This window comes from Clavelina lepadiformis, chromosome 1 (assembly GCF_947623445.1).
Source record: "Clavelina lepadiformis chromosome 1, kaClaLepa1.1, whole genome shotgun sequence".
NCBI lineage: Eukaryota > Metazoa > Chordata > Ascidiacea > Aplousobranchia > Clavelinidae > Clavelina > Clavelina lepadiformis.
This window is the reverse complement of record NC_135240.1, coordinates 23,332,226-23,358,846: the sequence shown is the minus strand read 5'-3', so window position 1 is coordinate 23,358,846 and position 26,621 is coordinate 23,332,226. Positions and strand designations below refer to the sequence as shown.

The 26,621-nt window shown below is 33.5% G+C and overlaps 2 long non-coding RNA genes across 6 annotated transcripts in view; one reads left to right on the top strand and one right to left on the bottom strand.

Moving 5' to 3' along the window:
• The first annotated feature begins 2,568 nt into the window (after positions 1 to 2,568).
• Positions 2,569 to 20,113, top strand: LOC143466472 (uncharacterized). 5 transcript variants are annotated; one of them, XR_013118932.1, is made up of 5 exons: positions 2,575 to 2,987; positions 3,231 to 3,446; positions 3,610 to 6,621; positions 6,848 to 6,963; positions 7,755 to 20,113. It is a non-coding gene; the product is annotated as an uncharacterized LOC143466472 (long non-coding RNA). The 5 variants fall into 5 exon arrangements; XR_013118920.1 differs by having other exon boundaries at positions 2,569 to 2,987; positions 3,610 to 6,963; XR_013118935.1 differs by lacking the exon at positions 6,848 to 6,963 and having other exon boundaries at positions 2,579 to 2,987.
• Positions 20,114 to 25,418: 5,305 nt separating this feature from the next.
• The window catches only part of LOC143466503 (uncharacterized), a 28,066-nt gene continuing 26,863 nt past the window's right edge, over positions 25,419 to 26,621 (bottom strand). Inside the window, exon 5 of the long non-coding RNA XR_013118937.1 lies at positions 25,419 to 26,596. This is a non-coding gene — a long non-coding RNA (uncharacterized LOC143466503). The remainder of the gene's footprint in view (positions 26,597 to 26,621) is intronic.

The following is a 26,621-nucleotide window of genomic DNA, read 5'->3' as shown; positions in this document are numbered from 1 at the left end:
TAAATTGTTCCTTATCCACTAATGCAAGTCTATGTCAACATTTTCACACGGCCTACAACTCTGTTCAGAAAATAGTGAAACCCAACATATTCCCGATCGTGTGTTGTGTTTACGCATAGTAAAAAGTTGTGAAGCAGCCGGTTATCGTTGCCATTTACCAAGTAATGTTTTGCGAAAAACGTGTTTGGGGAATTTGGTTCAACAGTCAACACGGTCGAAAGGTGGTGAGGTTTTTGGCATTCGTTTCAAACTTATTCAGCATGTAACTTGCAACTGTGGACTGTGCTAAAGCACACGCATGTCGACAATGTAATTAGATTCAGAAAAACCAACGTAGCATTTATTGAGCACAGAGGCGTAACTATTATAATTAGCCTCATGGGAAAATAGAAGCCAGGCATGATTATGAATTGGCTGTGAATTGTATAGTTCCATTAGCCATTGTATATTGTATATTTTCACCGTTAACTGTGCCGAGAAAAAGTTAAGATGCAAACCGTTGCAGTTATAGCACAATAAAACACATGCTCGCAAGCAAGAAAAAGTGGCCCAAGGGCTTAAAACATGCAAGATAGCGTTAATAGAAGTGTGCTATAAGATGGTAGGTTAGCATGGCCATTAAATCCACAAAATAGTTCATTAATTTAAGGAATTTCAAACCAAAATAACACCAACAACGAAACAATTACACAATTGGAAGATGTGGAAGAATTGCTGTAGAAATGATATTTTTTTCAGTATTTTTACTCAAATCGGTGACTAGTAGCCGACTTTTTAACCAATGAAACAGTTAAATTATGTTTTTAAAACTGCTATAGCTATGCCTTGCGCGATTTCTTACATGATTTAAAATTGCTATACGCAATCGGTGTAGAACGAATTGCCCTTACAAGCTTTTTTTTCGCTACGCTCCCAGCGTCAGCTAAATAAATCAATTAACTTTACAACAAAATTTGCGCCAATCCTACTCAATAGGCTACCTATCATACAGTGAAAGATATGAACCATGAAGGTATATCTGCACCAATATGTTGATATATGAAACTACTTTCTGGCCCGGATATCAGATGAATGGTTTGAACTTTCCCGGATGACTTTTCTTCATGTTTTTATGGGGATTTTCAAACTTTTCACCTGGGTATGCGAGTAAGGCTAACCAATAGCCTACTTATATGATGGAGTTTGTGGCTGAAAGGGTAAACTATACATACGGTATAGTCTTTAGGTACTAGTTTTTGCACGTCTTTTTGAATTAATAAGTCACTCTACTCAAAATGTTGATCCTGCATTGTATTTTCGTCACCTCGTTTAGTGTGTCTGGGTAATTGTTGTAAAGTGGCAAGTTATACAACATCCTTATTCAAACAAAATGATTGTATCCGGCTCTAGTCCGCCATCAGTATCTCTTCATAACAAGATGCAGGCAAGTGTCAGATCCCCAGAATAGACACAAAAGCAAACACCTACTTCAAACAAGTGGTCTTAAAGTGGCACTTCTTTGAAGTTTTGTCAATAGACAACTGTTAATAATAATTGACACGAACAGGATATGACGCTTTCGCGTATTTCCTATATTAACAATTTCACAAATGTAGCCTACAATTATGGCCTCTGGTGCATTAACCTGCGTTTTACAGCGCTGTATATTAACTTGTAGGGCATGACGCACGTCAATAATTTCTTGTTTGGAAAGAATCAGTAACAATTAACCTTCAGACACGGTACCATCATCCACGTCACACGGTTGAAAATGTGCTGGGAGGCAGGACATCCCGCGAATCGTATAATTATAGACTCACAATTTCGACGAAAGTTTCATCATTACTAGATGGTTTCAGGCGAAACGGCTTAACGCAATTAATAGATAATAATTTAATCAGTACTTCAAGACTACTGTATTTGTTGGAAGCACTTTCAAAACGTTATCAACACAGAGAGACCTACTCCATCGCGAGCTCGTTGGCTGTTTCCAAGCAAACAGTTGCTCTCGTATCCGGTTATTAAATGAATCTAACCAGTTGCTTCTAGGTTGCAAATGCTTAAAGAAAATTAGTTTCGCCCGTGCTCTGACGGTCTAACCCAGTGAACTAGTGCATAAGACTACAGAAACGAAATACACTGACACTCACTTAACCTATACACTTTAAGAATCGTATTTTATAATATATTTATACTGTTTTCCTATTTTTACCAATTTCATAAGAATTTGTATTCAAAGTTTTGTTTACTTAATCCATACTAAGTGTAGCGCATAATCGATATTTGTTGATATTGTATTAGTAGTGTGACGCCTTACCAGAATTTAAGTCTGATACCAAGGTATGCATGTTTCACTCATCAACGAAATAAAATTAGGTTTTGTGCAACCATATGTCACAAGAAAATTGCGCGAGTTCAGGAAATTACGTGTTGTGCACTCAAAATACGTTTCAAAACGTATTCCGAAGCAAAAATAGCTCTTGCGTAGGGGAACACCACACGTCATTCGTATGTTAATAGCTCTGGATTGCACAACAGAGTTGTGACGTGACGTACTTTGCACATCCTTGTACATGTCAAAGCGCGTAAATAAGTAGTCACAATTTATCAAAGGTAAAGCTTAAAAGTTTAGTTTGGAAATTATAAAAGTGCAACACAGTTTATCAATACCGGAACAAAATGTGTAAATAAAAAAGTGCGATATTAGAGTATATTGTAAATACAACGAGTACAAACAGCTGTCCTTTTGCGGATGAACATATAACGCAGTGACGTATAACCTAGTTTCTGTGACGTAACACAATCTATAAAACCTCTGAAATAACCAACAACAACCGTTGTTCTGTCCTTGGTAACGGTTTGGTGGAAGGTCTTTGTTTGGTTAGTTTGCTGCTTAACATTTAAGTCTACCAAGAGATTTAGTTCAGACTGAGCTAATCTAGCTTTACAGAAAACTGCAGTTAAGATGAAAATGGTCGGAAGAAAACTTTTCAAGATGAAGTAAAACAGTAAGTTTTAACTTTATTTTTGGTTTTCGGCGGTGCGAAATTAAGTTAGGTGCAGTACGGTATGAATTTTGTAGTGTTTGTTAAAAACCTTACAAGGTCTTATGGTGTAGTTGTTTACTTAGCTGCAATTTAGCGAATTCTACCATCTCAAACGCTTCTTACGGCATGGATTAGAAGTTATCGGCGTTTTTTGCTTTCTTTTTTCTTTGTTTCAGGTTTTGATAATCCTATTTTTGAATCTAGGTAAAATACCAGTACAGCAGTACTACTACAGTTATGTGAGACTACAAACACTAATTTACTGAAGGCGGTTCTGTCAATCACGAGGGTTTCGTATTTCGATGGTGGTTATAGGGCTTAAACAAAACTACTGACATGGTAGTCAAATCTCAAGTTCATTTAGTGTTAGTCATTTTAATCAATCAGCAATGTGAAAAATGACTGCACACATAAACAAAGGTAAAACCTGGTCATTTCGTAGGCATATTGTCTCATTTTCAGCATTACTAATCTGCATATGTTTAAACTTTAATCAATCTAATGAGAACCCTTGTAAAACGTATATAACACAACGATACGCATAGCGCTGTTGCTTACAATGCTGTGACTGTTTTTTCATCAGATAAAACTGGAATATAATCTGAGGTTTTTCCCATACAAATCAACATATGGAAATTTAGATGTTACTATGACAACATTTTGCCCACACACAAGGAGGGTTGCTTTGCTATCACATTTGTAGGAATTTATCAATTCCAAAGCAAATCAACTTGCTGATCATACACTGTATCAAGCATTCTCTGGCTAATCAATCAAGCAAAAATCAATTAAATGGTGCGGATTATATCCAGATTTGTAAGGTGATTGAAGAGGGATTCAAATTTTCCAATGTCTTGATCCAAAAAGGGAATTGTTGGGCTTTAAATTCACTTCTGCGATTTTACTCCTGATCAAATTGAAACATGTGAATGAATGACGGCACAATGAAAAGAGGAGTTTTGCTGCAGTTAAACGCTCAACATGATTTAGGTAACTGCAGGAAAATTTAAGTTTTGTTGTGTCTGCAGAATCGCAAACGTCATGACAGGAATTGTACTTAGTGACGCGTTATTGTTCTACCGTGGCAAATGTAGAGTTTTCAATTTATTGTTCACAAAAGTTAAAAACCGCAATAAGTTTTGCAGTTTTCATTAAAATATACTAACAGTTACATATGTTTTGCCATTGTGTCCCAGTTTGTGTTAGTCCCATATGCTTTTATCAAATTCAGAAACACGGGTATTACCCTAAACTTTATAAAAGAGAATCGTATTTCAACGAAAAAAGTATCAATAAATTAAACTAAAATACAACTGTATGACGTTGTTTTACGGAGACCTTGGGAATAAATATCGAACAGGCTTACGTTATTTTTAACAAAAATGAATTGACTGATGACAGCATTGTGTTTTTGGAATGTTTTGTGAGAAGTACTGCCTTCATCTTTGGTTCCTTTCAAAACTTGTTTACCTGCTAAAAATTCTCATTCGCTACGTGTTCTGCTCACGTAGGCAGCCATAATGGTATCGAGCGAAAGAGTACCCGAGCGAGTAATTTTGGCGAGTAGAACGTGATCGACCGAGGAGATTAAATCGAAAAAACCTATTCGTTGCCGTTTAATGTTTATTACTCGGGCTTTTGCTTTCTGATGAGTGATGACATATTCTCGTGTAGCCTGGTTGTCTTGCAGTTTATAAATTAGTATTATTGCGACATGTGACCTCAAACGGAACTCAAGTTTACATTGGGCTTGCGAACTGCTGTTTGATGAGCTATTTGTCAGAATCTAACCGTTTATGCTCCGTATAAACAAGCTGCCTAAAGTGCAATGAAGCAGCAAAACCCAATCATACTAAGGGTGCAACTATAAGACCGTGCTTTTTGCCGCACTAGAATCTATAACTTACTGGTTTTCACTATTTCACCGTAAAAAAGGTAAAAGGTTTGAAACTATTTTTAACAGCTCCTTGCTGTTTAACTCAACTGTTGTAGAACAGTAGCGATGACATAAATCTACCTTTCCCAAATTTCAAATCCAATTAAACCCTAACTAAATAGTTAAAATCAATTTCTTGCATACCCATTTCCCAAATCTAACCGCCAAAGTTTTATGGCCTAGGCCCTAGGTGGACCGAAATAATTTTCGCGTAAAATGTTCATTCGTTTGGACTCATGTAATTTGATGTTCCTTGTCAAATCAACAAAATTAAGGTAAACATCTCACCGCGTCGTTCTCTACAGTCTGCAACAACTTATGGTACAACCGTATCTTGGTTATAACTAGGGCAACCAGTTTTTTTACCTAAAAATTTTAAATTTTGACCTTAAAATTTGCAAATTTTGACCTCATTTTGACCTAAAAAGTTTAAATATTGACCTTATTTTGACCTAAAAATTTTAAATTTTGACCTTAAAATTTGCAAATTTTGACCTTATTTTGACCTAAAACGTTTAAATTTTGACCTCATTTTGAAAAACGCTATACTGATAGTCTCTACAATGTCTACAGCAACTTTCTAATCTAAAGCTGCATTTAAAAATGACAAAATGCTTTTCTAGTGTTGACTTTTTTTTCGTTTCTGCGTATTAAGATTGACAACTTGCAGTTTCAAATGCAATGCCGTCACATCGTGACGTCACCAAACGCGCTGAAAAGCCTTCCCTCTCTTTGTGGCTTTGGTTCTAAGTAAAATTTGCGGGACTGGAATTGTTTGCGGTACAAGAAAAGAGAAAAACGGAAGAATAATATTACAAAATGGTTACAAAATTACAATTTTAATAGATTTTGACCTAAAAAAAAGACCTAACGAAACAATTTGACCGTATTTTGACCTAACGTAACATTTTGACTTTATCTGACCTAATAACTTCTATACCACACGTCGTACAAAGCTGAAATTTGTTTTGTGCTTGTTTCATAGCATTCTGAGCAGGTAAAAAAAAAATTGACCATATTGACTTTTGGTTGCCCTAGTTATAACTAACATAGGTTATAAAGGCAATATTAAAAGCAAACCGTAGATATGCTTACAAGACAAATGCATTGATACCTGCAGCTCCAGGTGTGAGACAACATTAATAGTAGCCTACTATGTGTAACTCCAACTAAAAAAAAACAATAAAATACACTACACGGGTTTTTACATAAAAAACAGTGGTTCTTAACTAGCCTTTCCCTGGAAAGATTTTGCAGGGTTCACTGAAACTTTTTAGCTTCCGATACAATTAGGCATACCATATTTTTGTGATTGAATCCCGGGACACCGGAACTACGAGCCTTATGAGAAAAATGTGGTTAATATTTTTTAGGAGTATGAAACTATTTTGCATTCCTATCGTCAGGGAAAACTAAAGTGGTAAGACACCAAGAAAAACTAAAATAATGTATTTCACTAGGAAACAAAACAATTTACATAGTCGCCCAATCATACTTTTCTGTAGACAATACTTTCTTCAAGAAGTCGTTATTCGACTTTATTTTCTCAAAAAAATCTCAGCCGGAAAAGTCAGTATTAATTTTGCAGGTTATAAGGCCTTTCACATTCAAATGGTTTTTGCTCAAGGAAATGCAAACAAGTACCGGTACGAAATACAGGTAAGTTCTTTCAATAACCTAACTGCAAAAAGAACACCTACTAGCCTACTATTACTGAACTAGCGAATGCGCTAACAATCAACCCACTACTGGACCAATTAGCCGCTACAATGACGTAAAAATTACTTTCACATTTAACGCAACGAAACAAAAAAACGCATCAGGCATAACTGTTCAGCAAGTTGGCTAAACAGAGTAATCACAGCATGCTAATATTGTAATGTAGGTCGTAGGGCAACGCTGGCTGACTAAATGCCAAAGCGGGACTTTGTGGTTGACTGACCGGGACGCCGGGACAAAGCCTTAAAAACCGGAACTGTCCCGGCTAAAACGGGACGTATGGTAAGCCTAGACATAATGGCACTTACAGTGAAAGCTGCTTTATACACCTTGAAAGAATCTAGCCGCTTATTGCATCCACCTAACTTGTGGACGAAATCCTTTTGCAATCCTTATTAGCATAATGTCTCTAGTGAGCAAACAAACAAACATCATAATGTCGTCGATTCAAAATATTTTTTATGTGGGCAAACAACGACCATGTCTGAGCGAACAAAGCTCATCATCGTTTGGTCAAGGCGGAACTTGGTTTTCAGTACGGTTGGTCCAATAATATTCGACAAATAAACCACATCGTAACGCCATTTTCGTTGGCGTAAAATAACACGGTTTTAAATTATACTGATTTTTTACAATTCTGGCCGTAGTTTGCGCATTTTCGGTGAGTCGATTTTTAAATTCCAACTCGCTCGGGTAATAAGTTACACCAGAGTAAATACGTCTCGAGCTACTGGGCCAGGCGAAGCAATCGGCCCGTTTTCATTTCTGATCATATCCTTAATGCTTTTAAAAACACATAAAGTGAACTCTGTACACGAGTAAGTTGGCGTTATGGGGAATAGGACTGACCGAAATAAAATTTCAAACCCAAATTTTAATGAAAGGTTCGTTGTTACACGTTGACTGAGCAAGCATTGTAACAAAACACTAATGATAATTACGGCGATAAAGCATGGCAGCGTGTAGCGGTAGAGCTCTTTTTTACACGACAAAGATATACAGGTTTCAAAAGGCTATTTTTCCCAAACTGTACTGTTTCCAGAGGCAAATAACAGCATATCCTATACCTGCAGCTACTGCCATTTCGAAAAGTGCTACAAGGCGGGAAAGAAGAAACAAATTTTCCACAAGTTGCAATGCAGATATACTTGGTGTTAAAAGGTTAATATATTTTTCCGCCAGATGACACTATGGAGCTACAAAACAGAAATGTATCGCGAAGCGCAAATGACGCATAAACCGTTAATTGCCGACATTTAACTGAATTTCGCACACACCGTTTAAGTGAAGCCAAGCAATTGAACTTTAAAGTATATAATAAAACACCAATGCAAGGTTCAGTTCCGCGTTGTTTATACAGTAGTGTTGTAAGTGTGTTGTTACTTTATGGCATGCTGATCATTATCACAACCAACCGTACACAGGAACAATTTTTACGCAAATGCAACTATACAAGTCTTCTCAGATGTTGTTAATATTTTCAATGTCATATGGTTAAGACAAGCATTCAATAAGCAATACACGTACAACATAGGCAGGGTCATTTACGTGTACGGTCATGTACGTGATTACGATTTTTTCGTGTTTTGTTTACACTAGACTTTTCCTATTTTTTGCTCATTGCGAGCCACATTAATTGGTCCACCGAATATCACAACGGGTCGCAAGTTTTGCTTTTTCATTATAACGTAATAAACGTCGTTTACGGCCGCTGGTACAAGGACTGCTATATCACTGTGAACGTTGTAGAGAACATCGGGAATGTCTTCTTCTGCGTTTCTTGTCAATTTTTCTTGTAAAAGTGTGTCTGAATCATTTCAATTCGCCTTAACTAATTATTACAAGTTCAGGAAATGCAAATTTCACACACATATTTTTGAAAAAACAATATCCAACCTGACACTAAATACGTATTCTTTTTAAAAATTGGACTTGATTTGTTGTTTGTATAGCACTATCAAAATGCAAATTCTGTAATATAAATTAATCACTTGTTGAATCCCGTAACAAAATAGCAACTAATTGTTTAGTATAACTAAAGAAAATTGCGTTTAAAAATGCAGATGAAGGTGGATCAATTTTATTATTGAATGAATTGCGTAATTTTTATGGTAACTTATAGATTAAAACTGCCTAAGATGCATGCTTTTATTGCTTGAGGCATCTCTTGAAGTGACATCTTTTAGATGATTAAAACATCTAAAATAACAGCTATGACATGGCTTAATTCGAAGGATCAACACAGACAATACTTAACAGAACCAAACGTATTGAACTTGGTTAAGTTGGAGTTTTATGAAAAAAGTACAATTCGTGACAAAAGTGTGATGTAAGAGCTCCCATTCATGGAATACCTTATCGAAACTAGCATAAAAATTCTAGCTTCTGTAAAATAAAAATAACATGATAACACTAAGTGTAATGAAATTATAAAAACAAATAAATGACGTTAGCTCTTATAATATTTAATAGATGCCTAACATTTGCTACGATGCTTTCTTGTTGGAATGCTAATGGTTTGTGTTTCCAAATCTTTTCCAACTTTTTGTTCTGAAATTAACAACATAACATCTTGTGCTATAGTTATTTTCTTTGAATGTGTCATCAGAACATTGATTGGATATTCTACGAGCATTTGTTTTTATGCTAACAAGCCTTTAGTACCTTTGAAAATGTTAATTCCAAAGAAAAGAAGATTGTATAGCAATGTAACGTTCTGTTTTGTCATCAAAAACTCTGTTATTACACTTAAATATCTGCTTCGCTGAAAGACGTGCTTTTCAAATGTCTATAAATTGAACTTCAAACAGTACCGGTAGTTTCTTAACCTCTGCACATACCTAATTGCTTTGTTTACCTGTCGTTGCCATTTCCAAAAATCATTCTGTTTGAAACAGGAATTGCTGGCTTTGCTGTTCGTGGTGCAGTAAAAATAGTGTAGTGCTTAACACTGAAAACATTTAATTTTTTGTAACATGTTTTTCTTGAGTCCAAGTTGCTGCATCCTTATTTAGTCTTGATCCTTCTTCTAATGGCTTTAATGCTTTGCAAATGACGAGGATAATCCTTTTTAATCTGAAGCGGTTGATCATATTACATGGAATTATATAATTTATAATAATGAAAACCAATGCTAAAAAAATTAAATTTCCCACTATGTAGTCATATATACCAGACGTCAAGGCCATGAAATTAGTGTATGGTTATTCACTTAATGTATGCATTATTGTATCCAAAAGGCTCCATGCAGTGGTATTCACATCAACCCTAACAAAGTGTTGCGTATCCATGAAATCAGCTAATTAGCTAACTCGCTCTATTTCATGCTATGTAGTCCCTGGTTTTGGTACAACAAGTTTTAGTATTCTAAAATTAAATGTTGAATTTTATTCTTTACTGTAATTAGATAAAGAATAAAACTCAAAGCATCTACATCACAATAATCATAAATAGAATCTAATCGCTTGATACAAAGCTCCTAAAGAATTCACGATCAATTCACAAAAAAAAGTCAGACTTCATGAAAAATACCTTCCAAAGTGTTTGAGAAAAATCATCTATTGTGCCAAAATTTCATGTTGTTGACATGTCAGAATTATTAAAACAATTTTTCAGTCTATACTATAAAATCTAGTATTATCTCTATTAGTTTGAATTTTTGTTAAAAAGAGTAAAAATAGTTTTATACGATATGCTGTTAGAACTGGCTTGGCCCGAGGCTAGCATATAAATTTTGTAATGACGAATTTGACTAAAATTTTCTATTCCACTAAATGAAGTTCTCAAAACTTTTTTTTTGCAGCAGGCCACATAAACAGAAAAAAAAACAGAGCATGAGCTGTATAATCTTAATTGAAAAAGCGTAAAATTGTAACAACGCTGATGTTAAACATTGGAAAACCGATCTATTGGTCAGTAAGTTAGAGCCGATACATCGTCAATGTTTTGTATAACCTTTAAGTTTTTCTGTAACTGCTTTTTCACCTTTTATTAGCTCTCTTAACAAAGAAAGTTTACTCGTCTTGATATAAAATTTCTTAAAGTTTAAATGAAAAAGGACTACCGGTACACATCCCATGCATTTGTTGCATATTACTACACATCAGAAACTGTAGACTCACAGTAGCTGTCACTCTTACTGTAGACACGTGTTATTATTAGAGCATACACTTTTTTCTTTAGTTTTGCTTTGGCGACCACTAAAAAATTTTCAAAAACCACAACCTATTAAAAATTAACCGGTAACTGCTAGTATTCTGGTGTAGTTGCAGAAATGCAAATTTTGAGAGGCCGTTTCAGTCTCTAAAAACACTTTAACAAAACAATGTGCGCGTACGTATAAATGCATGGGGCAAGTTAGCTGTCAAGGTTTGGAAAAATCATACATTAGATGGGGCAGCGCACAAAAAATACCACATTGCATTAAATGTTGCCTTCATAAAAGGTCACAAACATTAGCCAATGCTTATGTTGAGAAGGGCCCATACATTGGCATTGATAACATCAGTAAAAACCGGCGTCAGTACATCTCTTGAAATACAACAAAACTTTATTTTTAGAATGCTGCTGTAAAGTGTAAACTCTAGCGTGAAGTTCATTTTTCTGATGGCAGTTGTGGTATCGTGAATTTCCTCATGTCAGTTGTACTAAACTTAACTTAAATTTATTTGAAGTGATTTTCTTGCAAATTAATCTCATAAAAATCAACCGATGAAACGTTTGGTATTACACAAACAACTGTTGAAAGTTGTATTGTATACAAACAACTAAGCTGGCTCACAAACAACTGATGCAAGCTGTTCTTTTTTTGCCACTTAATGAAACTGTAGATCAAGTTATTTATTGGTTAATTTTTTGTCTTTCTTACCTGCGGCAACGTTTTCAAAAAACGTCGAATAGGATTGATTGAATAGGCATTGCCTTTTGACTATCATTACAACAAAAGCACAGCTGTAAATATTACCATGTCAATAAAAGAAGAGAGAAATTTGGAAGAAAAGTATTAAAAATTATGGCTCATATATAAACGGACAAAAAAACAAAACGAGATAATAATTTACTAATTGTTATGTGGCAGAATTTTGATACTTTCATTATTTTCTGCATATTCAATAACAGCAAAAATATAAAAGAAATGATTTTGTTTCCAAATAAGCCAATGTAACCTAGCAGCAAGATTGGTATTTTATGTGTTTGTGCCTGGCTGTATTGAGAACATGCAGATCTTGCCCGTGCAAACTAAAGTTGGCATTAAATTTTTGATTAGGAGTTGATGTTTGCCACGTTCAGCAAAGGATTTAGCCAGAGGGAGAAAAAATAAGCAATCGTAGTTTTTTGTTTCATCTGCTGATCGCAAAAGGCTTAAATTCGTTAAATACAATGGCATGCTGGCTTTCTGCGTATTTACCGTTTTGCACTTGCACTCAACCTTGGAGTATCATCAACCTAGGTGCTGTTCAAAGTTGCTGTTCCTTTTTTAAAAATGCGTAAGCCTTTTTATTAAAGTGAAGGAATAATAATTAATAGATCACATAAAACGAACAGCAGGGACCTAAAACATCAAGTAGAGAAGAAATCAAACAGACATTGTACTTCAACCATATTATGTTCCTGTATCACATGCGACAGCCTTATTTTGTGTCACAACACCTGCTTGTAAGTGTGTAGGCTATGAAGTAAATTGGAGTGAATGGAATAAATGATGTCATGGGCCAAAATTTGGATACCCAATAGACCTTAAAGTGATGTTGCAATGGTTAATAACCCACGGACAACCAGACATTCCATTCCAGATTAACTGCATTTTCACCAATGTGCTATAAGTTGCGGTCATACATACATGTATGTATATATAGGACATGATATCATTCTAATAACATAATTGATTACATGTTTACTTCAAAAAGTATAAGCAAAACTTCCCGATAGTAAATACTTGCTTAAAAAGCTACTTGATTGTGTTTTCATTAATAAAATCTGTGTCAAAACTGATGAACAACTACATATTTTTGATGAAAATTACATTGATTAGTCGTCTCTCAGAGTTCTCTGAAATATATCTATAAAATGCAATTTGTTTGCACAACCTTTGGTTGGTACATTTGTTGTTTGAATGATGCACAAAAAGAACAATTGAGTTTAAGCTGTCACAACACATACCTTGCAATACAAGATTGTTGTCAGATATTGTGTACAGTATTTTTATTTTGTCAACACTATTTTTAATGTGGCTATGACTGTTGGCATAATCTGCCCATAACGTTTTGTGTTTTGCATAATGGATGCTATACTCGTAATCTTAAGCATATTGTATTAAATCTTTCTATTAAATGCTACACTGTAACTTTGTATAGCAACCTTAAAAACTTTATGTAACTATTTATGTAAAATTAAACTCAAATGTAGCAAAAAACAAAAGAATGCATTAAAGTAAGACAACTTTCAGATTGCATGAAAAATAGTTTTTGATCTATTCTTTTCATATTTCCTGCTATTGACATGTTAAAATTATAAAAACAATTTTCAAAAACTTATCTTCAGGTAAACTGGATCATAGTTTCTTTAATGAACAGTCTGAAATAAATACTAGAAAATACAACAAGTGTTTTAAGTATTATTCTGAAAAGATGCATTTCAGTGAAACTTTTTTGTTCAGAACACAAAAATATCTACACCAGATCAAATCCTACGACACAAAAAATAACTCTTGCATTACAACACTGCTTGTGATATGCATTTCTTTTAGCTGTATCTTAAACAATGTATTTTAAACAATTTGACCTAACAAATTGCAATTTCTTTACTAGAAAACAAAATTAAAAAAATTGGGCCATGATCGAGACATGTGGCTTAGGATGCACTATACAGAAAAGTTAACTATCCTAAAATCTATTTTTCAAGTCAAGAACTTCAAATCTTATTGTAGTACAGCTTTAAGTTGAAAAAGTGAGAAGTTCATAATGACTAATGCACACAGTGCTTAATTTTTCTGACTGAAATCAAGTTATACACCATGTTTGCCCAGGAAATCTAATAAAAGCATTAAATAAGCATTTGTTTCTTAGGGTTCATACAAAATTTGAAAACTTAGTTTAAGAATTTTTGAGATTCGATTCTTAGGATTTGTTATTGTAAAATGTGCATTCCTATCTACTTTCCACATTGTACTGTAGTTACAATGCATAAAAAACAAGTGCTGGTAGCAAATACTACAAACATGAAGTTTGCGCTAGTAAGTGATGCTTACCAAGCCTAAGGAAATCCTTTGGTTTAGTAATTGCTTGTTGTTGTTTACATCCTAAATAGTTCAAACAATTAAGTAAGAAACCAATCTAGCAGACAGTAGTTATCAAACTAGAATGTGGCTGTCTGAGGCTCATAATGGGATAAACTTCTTTTAATCTTAAGATGTTGATGACCAACTACAAGTTTTCTAATAAATAGAATTACCTTTCAGTGCCAACTGTTCAGCTTTTGTAGTAGTTTTTTTGTTTCATAATACAGCAGTTCCTGAACTTTGCAAACTATAGACACATGAATGCTGGTTATGACATTAATACAACATTCTTCTCACAGCAATTCATCTCAATATGGTTTCATTCAATGCTCAGTGTGAGTGCCGAAAGTCAACAAATTACATTAAAAATGCATCCTGATTTTAAAAAACAAAGCTCACATGTGCTTGTATTTTAACGTCATACACTCATTGGTCCCCACAACCTATTTTTCATTATTAAGTCATAACCAGTATTAAGTACAGCCTACTAATCCAAATTGCCATTTTTATTTTGAGTTAATCAAAAAGTTATCAGAACAAGCACGGTACTGTCTATCATTAAATAGTGAAAACAAATAAATTTTTTCTTATTCCAAAGCAGACAATTTTAATTTGAAGCAAAAGGTTAATTACAGTTGTCTGTTGTGATTTGATAAAAAAGGTATGGTACTTCGGTTTTCTGTTAATTCAAATTTCATTCAAATACATTCATATTATAACAAACTTTGAGATTGTAGCCTCTACTAATTAACCTGGCTTTTAGTTTTTTTAAGTCTGGGCATACGTTTGTTTCAGAGATTTTCAAGTTATGAACTTAATTTAAAACCAAACTTTGCTGAGCAGAGGCCAAATAAGCTGTTTAGAGTTAAACGCAGAGTGAAAGTAAATGAGTGGTTCTTCCTTCAATATTTTTGAATAACTTTTTCAGTCAATGACATATTTGCAACATTTTGCACTTACAATAATGCTAAGCTTTGAACATGTCAAACAATTTTAGTCATTTTGTATTCAAAAGCAACTCAGCAAACAAATGATTGTGCAGTGTGAATGTATGTATGTTTGTGCGTTCAAGCAGGAAACATTTTTAACTTTGTAACTCACTGCAGTTTTATTTTACAATGAAGAAAACACCACCTGATTGCATTCAAAAAAAGAGTAGTATTGCTATCAGAATAGAAAAAGGAAAAATTCATCAACTGTGCACAAACGTGGTAATTGCATTGAAAGACATTTGATAAACTATTGGAAATATGAACTTTAGAATCTTGGAACTTGTTTCTTTTACTAACATTGCCAACTTACTGTCTTTTTAAATGCAATTAGGGTTCTTGTTGAAGTTGTTGTCAACTCAAACTGAAATTTTTCTTTGAATGCTTTGTATAAAAATCAACAAACACATGTAACGTTGTGTAAGTAAAAAAAGTATTATTAAAATCTTCATTGGCTTTTTACTTGGATGAAAAGTGAAATGTATGATGAGATGTAAAATTTCATATATGGCTTAGAAAATACATTTCTTCAACATGTAAATGGACATATAGTTAGTTTTAAACAATTGTGTTAAAGCAGGTTAATCTAGTGAGATTGATTAAAAAAAAGTGACATGACATCATTTTCAACTATGACATCATCTAGCATTATTGATTTAACGTCGGTGGTTTTAGTTTCAAAGATACACGCATTTTTAAGTAACTCCAACCAGTTTTTTGTTATTCACATCTGGAATTGCATGTAGAGAATATAACAGTACTTTTTGTCTCAGTTTGCAGTGCTGTATCAGTTAATACGATTACTTTTTCTTTATCTGCCTGTCATTGTTTTTTTATAATCAACTGTTTTGAATAGTGAAGTGTGTTATTGCAGTAGCATTTGCATGATTAACATTTCAATTTTGAATGTCCTACCCAAGTAGGACACAAATAAAAGAACCCAACCTTTTGCATATTATTAGACAAGAAATATTTCTCTGTTGTTTGTTCATATTGTTCTGCTGCATTTTGGTATGCGAACCAATTTCTTATTGTATCAATACTAAACAAGTATAAAAGATTATCAAAATGAGGAATTGAACCCATAATCGAAGATCATTCCATTACACTTATATTTGAAAGGCAGATGTATTCTTCTATTGTTGCAATAATATGGTAAATATAACTTAAATTGTCACATCATATGAATAACAAATTGATGTTAATATTAATAACTGTGGAAACGCGCGTATAGAAATGCCAACCCGAGGTATAAAACATGGAATGATGTAATAGTATGCTGAGGAATAAGGATATATGATAAATACCAAGTGACAGTTTCACATTTTTGTCGAATTTAACACGAAAACTTCTGTGTTGTGGATTTGAGAAACTTCACACATTTGTAGTAGGTAAGAAGGATCTCTGTATTGCTATGTTTTGTGATCTTCATTTCACCATTATTTCATATCTGCCTTATGCACACCCCTAAACTGTTAACTTAATTTTTTTCCAAACATATACAGTGCAAGGCTTCTTGCTGCCTTTTAAGCTCTGTTGTAATTGCACAGATGCTGAATGAGAAATGTATATTTTGCTTCACAAGGAATCTATGATATTTGTTTCTGCCAAAAACTGTTGGTCATTTTTCTGCTGTTGTAACAGTGTTTTAATGATTTTTACAGTAGCTTTAAAATTGTAGAACGAAATACCTTCTGTGCATGCTATTCAGCAATCATGCTAATTTTTCCCTTTTTCTATATTTTAGCTTCATAGTTTTTCTAGAATGCATTTAAAATTAAATGATGTTGAATGTATCCCGAAAAATGTTTAAACCCATATCTAATACGAAGTAAAATGTACATTTGAAAACAATATAACTTAATATGTGCGCAATTCATACAACTCACTCTTTGCAATACATTGCCTCCAAAGCTACAAAAAGAAACTCTTTGTCTCTTCATTCATTATTCCAATGCTGCTACAACTGTCATTCTTTGTGATATCACAGAAAAATATCTTTATATGTAACAACGGCCAATAATACAACTTTTTACTTCTAGGTAATTAAACAATGCAACTACTTAAAAAGGCAAACTTCTGCCTCACAGATATGTATTGTGTTGGCATTAGGCCTTGTACTTTTCTTGCCTCGACCTACTACAAATCTAGTTTGTGTGAAATTGGGGGTAGATTCAGTGCGGTTAATTTGGGCAAACAAGTCAAAAATTAATCAGATCTGAAATACCATATCTGCATTAATCACCTTGATAACACTGGTCGCTGCAATTAAAATACTTTCATTTTGTGCAAAAATCTAAAGATTGAACAAACACACATTCCTGGATTCACCTCTTGTTGGCCATCAATTTTCATACCTTATCGATCCTGCAATTTTTGATTGATATTTACCTCGTGTAAGGGGTGAATGTGGTAGTATATACGGTTTCATTTTGGCATGCTTTCGTGAAATGTAATTACTGGAAATTATATATAATCATGCAAATACCGCAATTCATTAAGTTATCAATATCATTGCGAACAAAACGAACCAACCAATTATAAGAGTTAACAAAAGTAGTTAAAACAAGTGCAGTGTTTTGTCTTTTGTGATGGGATTACTCCTGTGCAGTCTCGTTTTTTGCAATATTTATTCAAAGCTTTGTGGGAGTTCATTTCACAATTGACACAAATTTTTAGTGACTTGCAAAGCTAGAATGCATTTTCCCAACATGAGCCATCTATGTGTGGATGTGATTTTTATTCCTTTTAAGTGTAAAAGTTTTTATGTTGTTGTTTGCAAATGTAGCTAAGCATACCCTTCCATTTTATTCTTGATTTATGGCAGCTTGTGGTTATTTATTTATTGTTACATGTGGTAAATGTAATGCAAGGCTTGTAAATAACATGCACCACACTACAAGTAAAGAAAACACTGCCAACCCTATTGATTAGGTTCATAGAAACCTCTACATTTAATTTAAAGTCTCACAGAATAGAAAACGTCAAACAAGTAATGAAACACGTTCAAAATGTAAATGAACGTTAAAAATTTCAATTCCTTACCAAATTTGCCTTCATGTGGTTATAAATAAGTACAAAATACATGAGTATGACAAAACTCGATCAATAGTGATTGATAAAACAGGATTCTGTAAATCGGTTGCATCACATATTTTATTTGAATGCAGATAATGGTACTCACAAAACAATGTATCATTCCACTCAGGTCTACTTTCCTTTAATGCACGGCATTTATAGATCTATTGTTCTTTGTTACCTTTGCATCTGCACCACTATACTGTTTTGTTTTTTTTCCAAAAAAAACACTTTAATTAATTTATGTCTTTTGTTGAAAACCATGTCACATTTGCTTACAGAAATCAGCCTTGTCATCAGTTTCTTTAAGCAGATTGCTTGCATACAAAAGTACAATAATTTTTTAGAAAAATTCGCTCGTGTAATTGTTTTATAGGTGGTTGCAAATTGTGGTACGATTGAAATATGTCACCAGTTACAAAGCTTATGTGTTTAATAGCCAGCACAATATCTTGTATGCCAGTGCTATGTATTTCATGATTACTATTTTAAATGGTTTACAAAATTTATAATAAAAATGGCAGAAAAAAACTTTGGAGTTACTGATTAGCATTCCATAATTATGTATGACTCATCTTTTTCAGCAAGCTAGTTAGTTTCTTTTCATTAACCTGAAGCATGTCGTTTATTTACATATCTATGAAAAATTTGTGATTTAAGGCCACTTTAATGTACCTATGCTGTGTATGTCATTTCATTTTCTGATATGTAACCATGACACATGATCTTATTGTAGCAAAGGTTTTCTCTGGAATTATGAAGCTTTTGTTGCCTACACTTGAAAAAGTATATAAAAACCTGCATAGCTACAACGTTATTTTACGAGGTAATTCATGACCAGTTTGATTGATGAAAAAAAAGCATTTTCAGACATTTTTCGTTTTTGTGCAGTGCACTTATTTTTAATTTCAGTTTGAAATTACTTGTTCCTTTGTGTTTTCTTTACAGAGGGGGCAGTACCATGGTACTACAGCATAGAATTACTGTATTGTGGTATTTTTCAGTACCGATACTGGTAACATTGATACTATAGTACATTTGACAAAAAGTACTGAATACCTGTGTCCAGTTTTTTATTCAAGAAATTTTAGCGGGTTTCCGGTACTCTGTACTTTTAAAGCAATTATTTCAAGATTTTGAGAAGTATATGTTTTTCAAAAGTTTATTTGAATTGAACCTTACCGCCAATTTTTAGCGTTTCTTTTCCTTTTTTAATCTACAAATTTCTAATAAAGTCACAAAAAGTGAGGTCACTTATGTTTTGACCTGAAGTAACTGGTAACGAGGCCATGAAATAAGGAATAAATTGCACTTGAAACAGGATTCGTCATACAAAAAGTACTGAGCTACTTTTTTGAAGAAGTACTGAATACTGGGATTGTCAGTACATTTTTTGCCAAGTACCGACTACCTACCTCTGGTTTTATCGTTAAACTTACTAACTTTTGCGATCAACTTGATTTCAAATCAAATATTTTTACACACAAACTGATACAATGGTTGCCGATTTATAAGCCCACCCAAACATAAAACCCAATTTACAGTGGTCTTGATTTTCTCTATCTTTTTTTGCAGTAAAATATACCATTTTATAACTCCAAAACCTCTTTTATTAGGCCAATTTTTAAAACATGATTGCATAAAATTGAGCACAAATAAAATGTGATGAAAGTTTTGAGCGGTTTGCTTAATATCAATGCCATCAGGCCAAACGTTGTTTCTTTACACCCCTATTCACATTATTATTATTAATAAACCCAAAATGGCCCCGGTAGAGCAGCTATAAATCCAAAGTGGGCGACCACTGTAGTACATATAACAGAATCAACCTTAGATTTTTATATGGATATGGCTTAGCTTATTTGCAGTATATTATTTTTTGGTTACTGTCCCATAAAACTTGTGACCTCCACTTTATTAATGGACTTATATCAGCAGCCTGCAACCCTAGATGTCTTGGTGTATAATGGGTTTCTTTCTGACTCTTTCAATTTCAGTTCCCACATCAAAATAATTGTTCTCTTTGAAAGATCAGTGAATATTTATCATTGGAATCAATTGTGTTACTCCATCAATTTGCATATGCAAATTTCACTTTCCGTTCATCATGTGAAGTAAAGGCTGGCAAACAACGGCTTTTAGTTTTCATGTTTCCCACTGAGGGTTTCTGTTAAGGCAGATATGAAGTTCAATACTTACATTATTTGGAGACAAAAACCAAAATTATTTTGTACCAAATAGTTTTTACTCACTGAATATCATTTCAGAAAACTGTAATTTTGATTTGCTTACTGCACATTTGCTAAATTTAGGACAAAGTTAATCTAGCAACAAAGAAAACTCTCACTTTTTTGTATTGAGCTCCAACAAGCTGTTCTTTTGTCTGTTTGATGTCGTTTTAAAATGCATAGCACTGTATTATAAGTGATATTGGAGACGCTGCAAGACTGAACACATAATTTATACACATTGAAACAAAATGCACCAAATTCTAGTGGTGCTATTTTTTTCATCAATACCCATTCCACATTCCTGTTTTAGCTGATCCTGATCCCAGCTGTAAGATCACCAAATAAGGCAAAGGAAAATGTTACACATTGGAAAGTGTTATTGGTCAGCATATGATTGTTTATAACAAAACAAGTGCATGATGGCTGATTGCCACCATCATATGAGTATTATAATTGTTGTGACATGTTTTTGGACGTAAAAAAAGCAGACTAACTGGTTATTTTATACTTTGTGGCACTTATTGCTAGTTTATTGCAAAATATCTCTCATTGCTTACATTATCAGTATGCTCATATATTGGATGCGAAAATGACTTAGGTAAAATAAGACATTAGCTATAATTTGATGATCCATTGCACAGTTCTGAACACGAACAAATTTCAGTCTATTCCTGTTTGCCTATAATGCAGTGAGTAATTTATGAAACAAAGATAGCTGATTCTTGATAGCTCAATTCTCTTGATTTTTGCAGTGAACACCTGACCAAGTTTATTTTTAACTGCATTTCATCGCTAAAGAATCTGTGTTTTCCTGCTTACTTACATGGAATAGTTTTTTAAGCATTAAAATGATTGAGCAACGTTCATTATATGACAAGTACGGACTTGATTTATAAATAATGACTAGCAACCATCGACAATACATTTATGAATGAAGATAATAAATTACTGTTTACAAATTAGTATGTAGTTGTGACTCACGCCTATTTCTGTCAAGCATGGCCATCTCCTGCATAATAATGTAAAAATCAATGCATGTTTCTTTTGATAAAATCTTTTAACCAATGACAAGCCGTTAAAAACCATTTGTCAAATCAGATTCGAACATGGTTACAGTTAATATCTGGAAACATCATGAAACAATTAGACATCATCACATCAATATGTATAGTTCAACATAAGAGATCACGAAAATAATGCCTGCTTACACTTGGTCATGTTTACTGTATATTGCTTATGATAGGATGTTGTTTTCAATAATCAGGATGAGGAATAAAGAAATTTATTTGTTGGACTTCTGAAATTTAACTTGATAATGAATTTTTGCGATATATATGAAGAATGTATTGTCGAAGCATTCAAAATCATTTTCGGACAAATGATTCTTACAAGGGAGAAATTGGTATCTGAAAGGATGGAACTTAATATTGGTTGTTCTTGCTGATTACGTTTCTATGCCGTATTATTTATCTGTCGTTACCATGATTTTTGTTGACGTAAACCTGATATCTATTAATGTTTAGCTTGACATTTTCTTGCAGTATATGACTGTGTGTGCGAAAATTTATTTTCTGTGCCTGACCAGTCTCTTTTCCCTGTGTAGTGATCCATGTCTACCTACACAGGGGTTTCTTCCTGGTTAAAAAAGAGAAACCTACTGCAAAGGCTGGCACCTTGACGTGGTGCAGTGGCTTTGGAACTAAGACCAGCCGACATGGATTAAAAAATATCTTTGTAGCAAGAATGTATTACATTCTAGTATTACTACAAAAATTTTTGATTTTTGTCTGGTCTGGTTTGTTTTGCATTGAAGCATTTTATAACAAAAATAAAATAATTCAATTGAAAACATAAACATGTACAAAATATCAGGTCTGCAAATGTCAATGATCACATCAGCATTTTCACTGTCGACAAAGTGTGCAGAGAAATTTTTTTTATGGTAAAAAATCCCTGTCGACTCCAGAACGTTTTTAGAAGCAAAATTATAAGCAGTACTCATTTTTTTCATTTTGATCATTTTAGCTTAAGCTTGCTTCATCAAGTGTTTCAACGAAGATAGCAAAATCATTGCATTGTAATAAACAAGGTAATATTTCTTTATTTTCAATTGCATTTAATAAGATAGTACTGTTAGGTTAAACAGAGTGGTCATGCCAAACAAGTTGCCAGCTTTCTCACCACCAATTATAATAGGGATCAGTGGTGTAACAAGTTTTCCCCAAATTTTACCCCAAACTAAGTCACTTTTATGAAATTTTTGTTTGTAGCTGCAGCCTTAAATACAACGTCTAACAGTTGTCACTGTTTGCTTGTTTTATGTCACACTTACCATAGTATCTGCGTATGCTGTATTTTGTTTTCATATCACAGAGTTCCATAATTTGGAAGGATTTGTAAGCAAAGGGAATATTTCACCAGACACTTGTGTTGTTCACAACAAGAAAAAAGAGTAGCCTACGCAACTTAAGAGTTTGATGAAAGATATAGTTACATTTAAGCTAGTAATGTATAAAATAATATGACATAAATATACATATATAATAAATGGTTGCCACCAGGCATAATAATTATCAAATATACTACTACATCACTACTGGTGAATAAAGAATTGTCTGCCGACGTTTCATTAACCCTGTTGGATTAGCTTCATCAGGGCAATGGGATCAGATAGAATAATGATTGCTAGGTTACAAATTTTTCGCATTATTTAGGAACAATTGACACATCCATGTGACGTCATAATTCCACATACTTAACATCTTGTTCGAAATCCAAAGTAAGGCGGCTATCCAGTTAATGGTTTGTTTACTCAGGGAAATTTTTTCATGTTGAAAATAGGAGACATCTTCTTTATGTTTTAAGTAAAAAATGATTAAAAAATAAAACAAGTTAACATAGTTCATTTGTTAGGTGATTTGGTTAAGTTAGTTTGAATGTAAATTTGAATGTTTGCTGGTGAAATGTTGTAATATAACATTATATCACGAGAATGTATTATACATTATATTCAAATCTAAACAACTTGCTTTAAAGTTTACAATGTGATGAAGAACAATGTTTGGAATAAAATAATAAGATGAAAAACTGCAGTAACTCTGTGCAAAATTTACTGTAATTAACCAAAATAACATTATTTTGAATTACTTTCTCGCTAATAAAAGTCATTTTCTCGTTATGATTTTTGCGCATTTCTCCTGCTTAGAATTGTTTCTTTTGACCAACCACTGCTATTTCTACATATAACATACCGTAAAGTTTCTTTGTATGCATCATAACAGAAGTAATAATGGTTGAGCATGTTTTCGCTTTATGCTATTTCTTGTTCCAGTTTTAATATAAATGTGTTTGGTGGCCATGCTAAACTACTAACCTTGCACTTGCCACAGTCAACTGCAAAAACAAGAGATTCAACAAGACCATTGAAGGTCTTTCAACGTTATCGTCGACTCCTCAAAGGAAGCAGTGCCAAAAAAAGAGATCATTTTCATTCGCCATGTCATGTTTTCTTGTAGTTACACAGGTGGAAATACACACTGCTCAAGACAAATCTGCCCAAATATAACAAACCTTTGCTATTGCTTTAGATTCCATCTTTAAACTGTTACCAGACAACAGGATGGCTACTGCCTGGTGTAGCAAATGAACTTTGTTCTATGTCAATAAGCCTAATGATTTCAAATTGTTTCAATTGTTCAATTCAAAAAAAATTTGCAAGACAAGCTTTTTATACAAACGGGTATTGCGCACATGCATGACGATTTTATCGGTGATTCCTTAATGATCATGTGATAATACAGTTCCTTCAGTGTACTTATTGGAGTTATTTCGATTTATTTAATTTTTCAATTTGATTAATTCATTTTTGCCTTGTTACGAATTTACGTGGATTATCGACTACTGAAAAAATGTCAACAGTTGTTCAGGTATCGTCATGCTGGGTCATATCAGCGCAGTGAATATAGCTTTATACGAGGGCATATTCCACCACTTGCCAAATATGTTACCCTCGCAAAATCAGGCTACTGTAATTTATTAAATTATTTTCAAGGCTTTTTACAAATTAACGTCACCTGACCTAAGTCCGTCCACAACACAGTATGTTATTGTGAATAGGTTTAATATTGGTTTAAATGTGGATTAATATCACAAACTCTAGCTAGCAAATGACCACCAGTCACATAAATTTTATTTCATTTGGCGAATTATATGCATCTCCAAACCCCAGTTTATTTAAATTTAAACAAATATTTTTTCACTATTTCGTTGTTAGACATCTTGCTTTAACTTTGTGTCATTCAGTGACATGCTGTGAAAGGTTAAATCGCCATGCACATGCTAGAGTTGACCTTCCATGAAGCTGCTAACAATGGTTTGAATCATCAGTATCTTCACTGCAAGCTGTTATCAACTAGAGCAGCGTGGTCCAACTGCAGGCCCACGGGCCAAAGTTGGCCCGCGAGCACCGATTTTTTGGCCCGCGAACTGATAGTCAGCTTTGATAGTCGCTATTGTCGAGGAAGAACCTCGACCGCAGATGTCACATTGATCAGCATTTAATAACTAAATTTTGAACTATTCTAATTTCAGTTCTAACATCAATATCACATTGTTTTTCAGTTCTAATTTCACATTTCTTCAGTTCTAATTTAAAAACATTGGCCCGCAAGATAAAAAAATTTTCTGATTTTGGCCCGCGATGAAAAGAAGTTGGACCACGCTGAACTAGAGTAATACTGTTTTGCACCAGGCATAATTTCAACAGCAAAGAATTCTTCTAATGTATGACTTCTTTGATATATATATAGCCTTTGTTATTTTGAAATTATTTTTTACTCACTGAAATCTTCCATCTACATAATGTATGATAGTAGCCAAAAATGCTTTTGTGAAAAAATGTGTAGAAGCAGCGTTACATATCAAAGTTAACTAATAGTCGAATATTTAAGCCATTTTGATAAAATACTGTGTGCATTTGGGTAACAAGAAAATTGAGGGTTCAGTTACTCTTGCACACACCCTTGCAAATTATACATGTTTGTATATAAAATTGGAAAGCATTATCAGTTAAAAAAGATTACCACACAACAAATGCCAATGGCTGCACTATCGTGGTTATCACAAATAAGTGTACTTTCAAGGGATATTATGCATGTCATGAACTTCAAAAAACAGTGTTTATTGATGTATATTATGGTGCCTTAGAGTTGTACACATGTAGAAATGACATACGTGTATAATTTTTGTAGTAAATCACAAACAGTTTTATAAAAAATTTACAACAAAACCAGTTAAGAAGAGGTACCACAAAGCCAATTATGCCCATGGTTGCAATATCATGATTATCACAAATTAGTGTGCTTCCAAAGAACATGGTGCGAAAAAGCAATTCTTTGTAACTGTAGAACACTACTATGACAAAAATGGAAGGACACTTAAAAAACATTTACTTCAAATTTCAGACTTTACCATCAGAGTAGTATGTTAAATTATATATGATTATAAATCATAAATTACATACTACATTACATTAAATTTGCTTTTGATCTTCAGCTCTTCAGAATGCGCCAAATGTACAGTATTTTTGACCAAGTAACCATCATAAACTATTTAACAAAAAATCCATGTCGGCTGGACTTAGTTTGAAAGCCACCACACCACGTCAAGGTGCCAGCCTTTGCAGTGGGTTTCTATTTTTTTAACCAGGAAGAAACCCCTGTGCAAGTAGACATGGATCACTGCACAGGGAAAAGAGACTGGTCACGCAAACCACAAACAAAAGCCAAGTGAAAGTCATGGTAAGCAAACAAGATTAGATGCATAGGAAGGAAAATGCCAAGGAACAGTTATCAGTTTATGACATCTAAAGTTCATCATTCAAACAAACAAAGAAACAACGGAAATACACATATTTTTTAAAAAAATGATAATTTAACATTGAATATTTCAAGCGTTTCAATAATCTCACACCGTTAGAGCCACGGTCACATGTTTTAATCGAAAAAAATAACTAAAATCCATACCAACCAGACACTATTTACGGCAAATTAGAATAAATTATTATGTTTAGATAATGGGCGAAAAAAAAATCACAATAGATTAAAGCATTGAGCAAAGAGAGTCTGTGTTATATGGTCAAAGTATAATTGTACGGTCTTGCTATTAACAAACCCCAGACACGAAACATTGCTAAAAGATGACATGTATGAAAAATCAATAGGATGATAACAAACAATTCATTCAAGATTTAATATAGACGCCACTCCATCCAATAGTTGGAAGTGTTACTACTGCAGCGGGGTTTGAGAATCTGAAAAAAAATTACTAAAACCAAACGGAATCTGGTTTCCAGTTTGAAAATATAAC